The sequence below is a fragment of the Stenella coeruleoalba genome (assembly GCF_951394435.1).
Source record: "Stenella coeruleoalba genome assembly, chromosome: 4".
Taxonomy (NCBI): domain Eukaryota; kingdom Metazoa; phylum Chordata; class Mammalia; order Artiodactyla; family Delphinidae; genus Stenella; species Stenella coeruleoalba.
Window position 1 is genome coordinate 116,559,296 of NC_137149.1, and position 10,526 is coordinate 116,569,821.

Below are 10,526 nucleotides of genomic sequence, written 5' to 3' on the forward strand. Positions count from 1 at the left end.
TTGTAGTTTTGATTTGCATTTCTCTAATGATTAACGATGTTGAGCAACCTTTCATGTGTTTGTTGGCAATCTGTATATCTTCTTTGGAGAAATCTCTATTTAGATCTGTGGCCCATTTTTGGATTGGGTTGTTTGTTTTTTTGATATTGAGCTGCATGAGCTGCTTGTATATTTTGGAGATTAATACTTTGTCAGTTGCTTCATTTGCAAATATATTCTCCCATTCTGACGGTTGTCTTTTTGTATTGTTTATGGTTTCCTTTGCAGTGCAAAAGCTTTTAAGCTTCATTAGGTCCCATTTGTTTATTTTTGTTTTTATTTCCATTTCTCTAGGAGGTGTGTCAAAAAGGATCTTGCTGTGATTATGTCATAGAGTGTTCTACGTTTTCCTTTAAGAGTTTGATAGTGTCTGGCCTTACATTTAGGTCTTTAATCCATTTTGAGTTTATTTTTGTTTATGGTGTTAGGGAGTGTTCTAACTTCATTCTTTTACTTGTAAATGTACAGTTTTCCTAGCACCACTTATTGAAGAGGCTGTCTTTTCTCCATTGTATATTCTTGCCTCCTTTATGAAAAATAAGGTGACCATATGTGTGTGGGTTTATCTCTGGGCTTTCTATCCTATTCCATTGATCTATATTTCTGTTTTTGTGCCAGTACCATACTGTCTTGATTACTGTTGCTTTATAGTAGAGTCTGAAGTCTGGGAGCTTGATTCCTCTGACTCCTTTGCTATTCAGGGTCTTTTGTGTTCCCATACAAATTGTGATTTTTTTTGCTCTAGTTCTGTGAAAAATGCCAGTGGAAGTTTGAGAGGGATTGCATTGAATCTGTAGATGGCTTTGGGTAGTATAGTCATTTTCACAATGTTGATTCTTCTAATCCAAGAACATGGTATATCTCTCCTTCTGTTTGTATCATCTTTAATTTCTTTCATTAGTATCTTATAATTTTCTGCATACAGGTCTTTTGTCTCCTTAGGTAGGTTTATTCCTAGGTATTTTATTCTTTTTGTTGCAAGGGTAAATAGCAGTGTTTCCTTAATTTCTCTGTCAGATTTTTCATCATTAGTGTATAGGAATTCAAGAGATATCTGTGCGTTAACTTTGTATCCTGCAACTTTACCAAATTCATTGATTAGCTCTAGTTTCTCATACAGTCTTTAGGATTCCCTATGTATAGTATCATGGCATCTGCAAACAGTGACACCTTTACTTCTTTTCTGATTTGGATTCCTTTTATTTCTTTTTCTTCTCTGATTTAGCCGTGGCTAAAACCTCCAAGGCTATGTTGAATAATAGTGGTGAGTAGACAACCTTGTCTTCTTCCTGATCTTAGTGGAAAGGCTTTCAATTTTTCACAATTAAGCATGAGGTTGGCTGTATGTTGAGGTAAGTTCTCTCTAAGCCTACTTTCTGGAGTGTTTTTATCATAAATAGGTGTTGTATTTTGTCGAAAGCTTTCTCTGCATCTATTGAGATGATCATATGGTTTTTATCCTTCAGTTTGTTAATATGGTGTATCACATTGATTGATTTGCATGTATTGAAGAATCCTTGCATTCCTGGGGAAAACCCTACTTGATCATGGTGTATGATCCTTTTAATGTGCTGTTGGATTCTGTTTGCTAGTATTTTGCTGAGGACTTTTGCATCTATGTTCATCAGTGATATTGGCCTGTAGTTTTCTTTTTTTGTGACATCTTTGTCTGGTTTTGGTATCAGGGTGATGGTGGCCTCATAGAATGAGTTTGGGAGTGTTCCTCCCTCTGCTATATTTTGGAAGAGTTTGAGAAGGATAGGTGTTAGCTCTTCTCTAAATGTTTGATAGAATTCGCCTGTGAAGCCATTTGGTCCTGGGCTTTCATTTGTTGGAAGATTTTTAATCACAGTCTCAGGTTCAGTGCTTGTGATTGGTATGTTTATATTTTCTGTTTCTTCCTGGTTCAGTTGTGGAAGGTTGTGCTTTTCTAAGAATTTGTCCATTTCTTCCAGATTGTCCATTTTATTGGCATGTTGTTGCTTGTAGTAGTTTCTCATGATCCTTTGTAATTCTGCGGTGTCAGTTGTTGCTTCTCCTTTTTCATTTCCAATTCTATTGATTTGAATCTTCTCTCTTTTTTTCTTGATGAGTCTGGCTAATGGTTTATCAATTTTGTTTATCTTCTCAAAGAACTAGCTTTTAGTTTTATTGATCTTTGCTATTGTTCCCTTCATTTCTTTTTCATTTATTTCTGATCTGAGCTTTATGATTTCTTTCCTTCTGCTAACTTTGGGGCATTTTTTGTTTTTCTTTATTTAATTGCTTTAGATGTAAGCTTAGATTGTTTATTTGAGATGTTTCTTGTTTCATGACGTAGGATTGTATTGCTATAAATTTCCCTCTTAAAACTGCTTTTGCTGCATCCCATAAGTTTTAGTTCATCATGTTTTCATTGTCATTTGTTTCTAGGTATTTTTTGATTTCCTCTTTGATTTCTTCCATGTTCCCTTGGTTATTATGTAGTGTATTGTTTAACCTCCATGTGTTTATATTTTTTACAGATTTTTTCCTGTAATTGATACCAAGTCTCATAGTGCTGTGGTCAGAAAAGATACTTGATATGATTTTATTTTTCTTAAATTTACCAAGGCTTGATTTGTGACCCGAGATATGATCTATCCTGGAGAATGTTCCATGAGCACTTGAGAAAAATGTGTATTCTGTTGTTTTTGGATGGAATGTCCTATAAATATCAATTAAGTCCATCTTGTTAAATGTATCATTTAAAGCTTGTGTTTCCTTATTTATATTCATTTTGGATGATCTGTCCATTGGTTAAAGTGGGGTGTTAAGGTCCCCTATGATTATGTTACTGTCGATTTCCCCTTTTATGCCTGTTAGCATTTGCCTTATGTATTGAGGTGCTCCTATGTTGGGTGCATAAATATTTACAATTGTTATATCTTCTTCTTGGACTGATCCCTTGATCATTTTATGTAGTGTCCTTCTTTGCCTCTTGTAAGAGTTTTTATTTTTAAGTCTATTTTGTCTGATATGAGAATTGCTACTCTAGCTTTCTTTTGATTTCCAGTTTCATGGACTATCTTGTTCTATTCCCTCACTTTCAGTCTGTATGTGTCCCTGGGTCTGAAGTGAGTCTCTTATATGCAGCATATATATGGGTCTTGTTTTTGTATCCATTCAGCCAGTCTATGTCTTTTGGTTGGAGCATTTAACCTGTTTACATTTAAGGTAATTATTGATATGTATGTTCCCTATTACCATTTTCTTAATTGTTTTGGGTTTTTTATTGTAGGTCTTTTCCTCCTCTTGTGTTTCCTGCCCAGAGAAGTTCCTTTATATTTGCTGTAAAGCTGGTTTGGTGGTGCTGAATTCTCTTAGCTTTTGCTTGTCTGTAAAGGTTTTAATTTCTCCCTCGAATCTGAATGAGATCCTTGCTGGGTAGAGTAACTTTAGTTGTAGGTATTTCCCTTTCATCACTTTAAATATGTCCTGCCACTCCCTTCTGGCTTGCAGAGTTTCTGCTGAAAGATCAGCTGTTAACCTTATTGGGATTCCCTTGTGTGTTATTTGTTGTTTTTCCCTTGCTGATTTTAATTTTTTTCTTTGTATTTATTTTTTGACAGTTTGATTAATATGTGTCTTGGTGTGTTTCTCCTTGGATTTATCCTGTATGGGACTCTCTGCACTTCCTGGACTTGATTGACTATTTCCTTTCCCATATTAGAGAAATTTTCAACTATAATCTCTTCAAATATTTTTTCAGTCCCTTTCTTTTTCTCTTCTTATTCTGGGCCCCCTATAATTCGAATGTTGGTGTGTTTAATGTTGTCCCAGAGGTCTCTGAGACTGTCCTCAATTCTTTTTATTCTTTTTTCTTTATTCTGCTCTGTGGTAATTATTTCCACTATTTTATCTTCCAGGTCACTTATCTGTTCTTCTGCTTCAGTTATTCTTCTATTGATTCCTTCTAGAGAATTTTTAATTTCATTTTTCTGTTGTTCTTTATTGTTTGCTCTTTAGTTCTTCTAGGTCCTTGTTAAATGTTTATTGTATTTTCTCCATTCCATTTCCATGATTTTGCATATCTTTAATAACAGTACTCTGAGTTCTTTTTCAGGTAGACTGCCTATTTCCTCTTCATTTGTTTGGTCTGGTGAGTTTTTACTTTGCTCCTTCATCTGTTGTATATTCGAAGATAATTGCTGTTTACTATATAGAATACTCAGTGTGGATGAACAGTGAAAACAGCCCACAGTGACTGGAGCAAGCCCCTCTGCTGTGGACCTCATCCCTACCCTGTGGACTAGGCTGGCAACCTCTACCTGTCCCTGGATCCCCGAGCCTTTTGCATAATGCTGAAGTGGGGTGAGCTGCAGGCAGTGAAGTCCCTTGACTCAAAGTAAAGACTTGGATGAGCACTGTGGGTATGGCAGCGGTGGAGAGGTTGGGCAGGCCCCTACAGGCTAGGTGGGGGAGCAGCAAAAGTGGAGGAAGCCAGGAGCTAGGGAGATGGTGTCTATTTTTGTTTTCTGAAAAGGGGCACACAAGGACCTGCAGGCAGTCAGGCAGCAGCTGAGGTGGGTCATGCGCTGACATCTTTCTCATCACCTGGCTTGGAGGCTTCCAGCAAAGGGTCCCTGGGACTCATCTCCTCCTCCTCCTTGGCCTCGTTGGACTTGGAGTTGGGGACCCAGAGGCTGGAGTTGATGCAATGATGCATGTGGTACTTCATGTTGGTGGGATCCATCTTGCTGACAGCATCTTGTAGAATCTGCACATCATTCACCTCAAAGCATTTCTGGAGTTCCTCAGGGAGGGACTCGTATACCTTGATGGGGTCCAGGCTGCTCGGCCAAGCTGCTGCTTGCACTCCTCCTCCTCGTACTCCTTCATGGCCTTGATGCGCAGCTTGGCCCGGCCCCACACGCAGTCTTTGAAGGCCTCCAACTCGTCATTGAAGCCCTCCATGTACTGACGGTCGGCAGTCTTGATCTTGGTGAAGAACTGCCAGAAGCAGGCACGAGGGTCCACCTTCAGGCTCTTGGCCAGCTCCAGGATGAATTGCATGACAATGGTCTGGTGGGCCACCTGCTCCATCAGTGCACATTTCTCCTCCACCTTTAGGTCAAAGCACCAAATAACCAGGTAGTTGGCGGTCTCCTCGCACACCAGGTGGACGTTGTCCAACAGGTACTTCTGGCTGTCATCCCAGCAGTGGAGCATGCTGAAGTGCTTGATCTGTTTCTCATACTTTTCCATGAAGGTTTTGTGTTTCTGCTCCCTCACCTCCTCCAACTCCACCTCCGCCTGCTCAGGCTTGGTATTGACCATGCTCTTGCTGAAGCCGTCCTTGCTGAGCGTGTCCACGTTCCAGGCCATGCTCTTCTCCTTCTTGCACATCTCCTCTAGCTTCTGCTCCCAGCTACGCTCCTCCTTGCGCAGCTGCTCTGCCTTAGCCTGCAACCGTTACAGCTGTCCTCGCCCTTGGCCACCTCCAGCCCCTTCAGCTTCCACTGGCACTCGGACACCTGTCTTCTCATTTTGCTTAACTTACTGTGTTTGGGGTCTCCTTTTTGCCGGCTGCAGGTTCGTAGTTCCCATTGCTTTTGGTGTCTGCCCCCAGTGGGTAAGGTTGATTCAATGGGTTGTGTAGGCTTCCTGGTGGAGGGGACCGGTGCCTGTGTTTTGGTGGATGAGGCTGGATCTTGTCTTTCTGGTGGGCAGGACCATGTCTGGTGGTGTATTTTGGGATGTCTGTGACCTTATGATTTTAGGCAGCCACTCTGCTAATGGGCGAGAATGTGTTCCTGTCTTGCTAGTTGTTTGGCATGGGATGTCCAGTATGGGAGCTTGCTGGTCATTGAGTGGAGCTGGGTCTTAGCATTGAGACGGAGATCTCTGGGAGACCTCTCGCCAATTGAAATTACATAGGGCCAGGTTGGCTCTGGTGGCTTAATGTCCTGAATTTGGCTCTCCCACCTCAGAAGTTCAGACCTGACACCCGGCCGGAGCACCAAGACCCTGTCAGCCACATGGCCATGGACATAGGGAGTTTCTTGCCTTTTGGGAAGTCTGAGGTCTTCTACCAGTGTTAAGTCGGTGTTCTGTAGGAGTTGTTCCACATGTAGATGTATCTTTGATGTATTTTTGGGGAGAAAGGTGATCTCCATGTCTCACTCCTCTGTCATTTTTTTCTTTCTTTTTTTTTTTTGTGGTACATGGGCCTCTCACTGTTGTGGCCTCTCCCATTGCAGAGCACAGGCTCCAGATGCGCAGGCTCAGCAGCCTTGGCTCACAGGCCTAGCCACTTCGCGGCACGTGGGATCCTCCCAGACCGGGGCACGAACCCGTGTCCCCTGCATCAGCAGGCGGACTCTCAACCACTGTGCCACCAGGGAAGCCCTCCTCTGTCTCTTGAAGGTCCTCCCCTGTCACCCTCAAACTCCACAGTCAGTGAGAAAAGCAATGAGCAATGAAGGGCTCAGTGTGGGTACTGCCAATACTGAGTATTATTATCATAAGTCCTAAACTTTTCATACCTTTTGTAGACACTATACATTTGGAAAACATGGTCATAAATGAAGAGCAGAGAATTCATGGAAGGTTCCTACAGAAAACAGGCACTGAGGATGTGAGGGCGATCTGACCATAACAGCTGTCTCTCCTTTAATGGCCAGGGGTGATTTGGCTGATCTGAATATATATACACATATATATTAGATAGCATGTAAGTTTTTTTGTTTCTTTTACCAGAGAAAGCAGTTTTAAAATGAAACCAAGAAACTGGTAAAAAAGATAATCAAAGGTGGCTCCTTTTTTATGTGCTTACTCTCCACGGCCTGCTTGTCCGTCCACCTGCAACCCCCGGCATGAGAATGCAAACAGACATTCCATTGAAGGGATTTCAAGGAAGGGAAGAAGTAACACACAGAATGTTATTGAGTATGTTTGTAGGGTGGGTGGGAGAGTTTCTGCTGTTAAAGAATTCTGCCTCTGGGGATTCCCTGGTGACGCAATGGTTGAGAGTCCGCCTGCTGATGCAGGGGACACGGGTTTGTGTCCCGGTCCGGGAAGATCCCACATGCCGCGGAGCGACTGGGCCTATGAGCCATGGCCGCTGAGCCTGCGCGTCCGGAGCCTGTGCTCCGCAACGGGAGAGGCCACAACAGTGAGAGGCCCGCGTACAACAGCAAAAAAAAAAAAAAAAAGAAAAAGAAAAAAGGAATTCTGCCCTTGGCCCTAGGCACTCTGCCTGTTTAGGTGCAGGTGGGAGCTTGCGCTCTCACTCTCATAGTTTCTGCCTCGCAAGGCTTCCTCTCTTCATTCCCTGACCTCCTTTCTCCTTGTTGCTCTCTCTTGTCTGCCACGAGGATTATAGGCATGGTCACCCAGTACCACCTGGAGCCATCAGTCTTTCAGTCAGGCAAAAGATTTTCCCGGAGTCAGATGATACAAAACTTACATGAAATCACATGTATCTACTTTGCTTTCCTATATGGAAAGCTTTTCCATTCATTAAAAATAAATTGTGGGAATGTAAATTGATACAATCACTATGGAGAACAGTATGGAGGTTCCTTAAAAATCTAAAAATAGAACTACCCAGCAATCCCCCTACTGGGCATATACCCTGAGAAAACCATAATTCAAAAAGAGTCATGTACCACAATGTTCATTGCAGCACTATTTACAATAGACAGGACATGGAAGCAACCTAAGTGTCCATCGACAGATGAATGGATAAAGAAGATGTGGCACATATATACAATGGAATATTACTCAGCCATAAAAAACAAACAAAATTAAGTTATTTGTAGTGAGGTGGATGGACCTAGAGTCTGTCATACAAAGTGAAGTAAGTCAGAAAAAGAAAAACAAATACCGCATGCTAACACATATATATGGAATATTAAAAAAATGGTATTGGTGAACCTAGTGGCAGGGCAGGAATAAAGACATAGACATAGAGAGTGGACTTGAGAACATGGGGAAGGGGGAAGGGTAAGCTGGGACGAAGTGAGAGAGTGCCATTGACATACATACACTACCAAATGTAAAATGGCTAGTAGAAAGCAGCCGCATAGCACAGGGAGATCAGCTCGGTGCTCTGTGACCACCTAGAGGGGTGGGATAGGGAGGGTGGGAGGGAGGGAGATGTAAGAGGGAAGAGATATGGCGACATATGTATATGTATAACTGATTCACTTTGTTACAAAGCAGAAACTAACACACCATTATTGTAAAGCAATTATACTCCAATAAAGGTGTTTAAAAAAAAAAGAAAATATATGGATCGTTCCCTCAGGACCTCAACTGGTAAACACTGTCTGCACATTTACATCACATTCTCATTTTACAGTAGATAATAAAAACAAAATTAGCTGTTTCCAGCCCTGCTCTGATCCTCTGTGAGAAATAGAAACTGTCAGAGATGAAACAGTAACACATAAGCAACCCTGGCATCTTTCAGTCCCTTATAGGAAATTCTGAGATATGGAAAGAAAACAACTGAAAAATCAATGGTCCAGTTCATATTTTAAATAACGAAGAAGGCTGAAGTAGACTCTTCCATATCATCACCCTATCGTATATAAACTACCCAGGCGTGTCCCCACACAAATATCTGACTAAATCTGCAAGGGGCAGTACCGTCTCCTCAAAGACTCCCACCCCTCGTTCCAGAAAGCCTAGATTTATACCAGAGGGAAAAATTTAATTAAAGGATTAAAATAAAAGTCATTAATGCCTGCTGAATTAAATGTGGACACCAGGTGCTATTGAAAGAAGAGCCCTTCTCTGTTATCTTTGCAGGATGCATTGTTAAGAGACATCTGGAGATGCTCGCAAATAAGGCATTGACCTCTTTGGGATGCAGCAGCATTCAGGTTAGTGACACGGATGAAGTGACCAAAAGATGTGAGGTCTGTGGTGTATTTCAATAGGAAGAAGGGAAAATATATCAGAAAACAAACCCATAAAGAGGCACTTAACACAGTCCCCAAGATATATGATCTGTTAACAGAAGAACAGACCTTTAAAAACTGTCCTAGAGATGGTTTGGAGTATTCTCAGCTGTGTTTTGGCAAATTATGTGTACAAAATTGCATAGGAAGTCATTAAAAAAAAATCATTCTTGGGTCCCACCCTCAGATACTGTGATGTAATTGGAATGGGGTATAGCCTGGACATTAGGATTTTTAAAAAGTTTCCCAAATGATTCTAATGTGCACTAAGGTTCAAGCACCAGTGGAAATCATTATATTAGACCATACAGGGTTTTGTTTCTATTCAACCAATATAGCATTTACCAACCCATTCTATAATTATATTTTCATTAAAAGCAAAAATTACAATCACGTATCAATTAAATATAGTGGAATGGGAACATGCAGTGTAGAAGACCTGGGCCCGCAGCTCTGCCAGTGTATTTACACAGGCTTAAAGCTCCCAGATTTGTCTGGATCTGGGCTTCATCAGCTACAATATGAAAAGAAGATTCACGACCAACAGATTTGTCCTCCTAGCACTGTGAAGTATTGTCTCATTTAAACTACACTCAGTTTTGTGACTGTTTACTGTTTATTACAGATGAGAAGACAAACTCAGAATTTTCCAGCTCACATAACTACTAAGTGTGAAAATGAGGGCTTGAAACCTGGCCTTGCTGCCCCCAGGTGGGACAGTCAGATTCATCCCACTAACATCTTGATGCTCTCAAGAGGCCCCAAGAGCCTTAAAATTCTGTAGGACTATCAGCTACAAATATGATCAACACTACCAGTTGCTCAAGGAATGTATCATACTGGGATAAAGGATAGAAAGCAGTGGCACATTTTATTGTGTTTCAAGAAGGATAAGTGTTAAACACTACCAAGTGGTAAACACTACCAAAAAAATTCTTCTTCTTAACGGGATTTAACCTCTCCCAAGGGCTTAAAAAATGCATGAAACCCAATTGCACAATGTGACTCAGCAAGAAAAGCCACCAAACAAATTAATAACAAAATCCAGGTCAAAAGAAATAAGAAGAGATAACAATCCTGAAAGATGCCTAAGATAAAAAGCTAGTGAGATCCACTAATGTGCAAAACTTAACTTCAATGAAAATTTTGTAATTTTATATTTTCTGAAATACTGATATAAAACTAATATAAGAGAAAAAATTTTCTTAGAGAAATTTAATTAATATAAGAGAACCTAATTAATTATAATTAATTAATTATATGTAATTAATATAAGAAAAATATATTAGAAAGATGACTAGAAAATAGAAGACCATGGGAATTATCTGAGCATCATAATAAACAGTTGTAATATTTTCATTATACATATTGGATAGATCATTTTTCTCAAAGGAAACACAAACCAAAATATTTGGTCTAAGATCTGAGTATAAAAGGTTTTTAACAAAGCAAAGTAAAAAATAGATATACTTTTCATGCTGAATCTCATTTTAAGTAACTACCAACATCATTAAACATTTCTGCCTAATAATAAATAGTCAATTCCTTGTGAATCTT

General features: G+C 40.3%; 1 pseudogene across 1 annotated transcript; it reads right to left on the reverse strand.

Annotated features, from left to right (window-relative positions):
• Window positions 1–4,588: 4,588 nt before the first annotated feature.
• LOC307185533 (hsp90 co-chaperone Cdc37-like) lies at window positions 4,589–5,546 on the reverse strand (annotated as a pseudogene). The gene has a single exon. The product of its transcript is annotated as a hsp90 co-chaperone Cdc37-like (transcript).
• Between the last annotated feature and the right edge of the window lie 4,980 nt (window positions 5,547–10,526).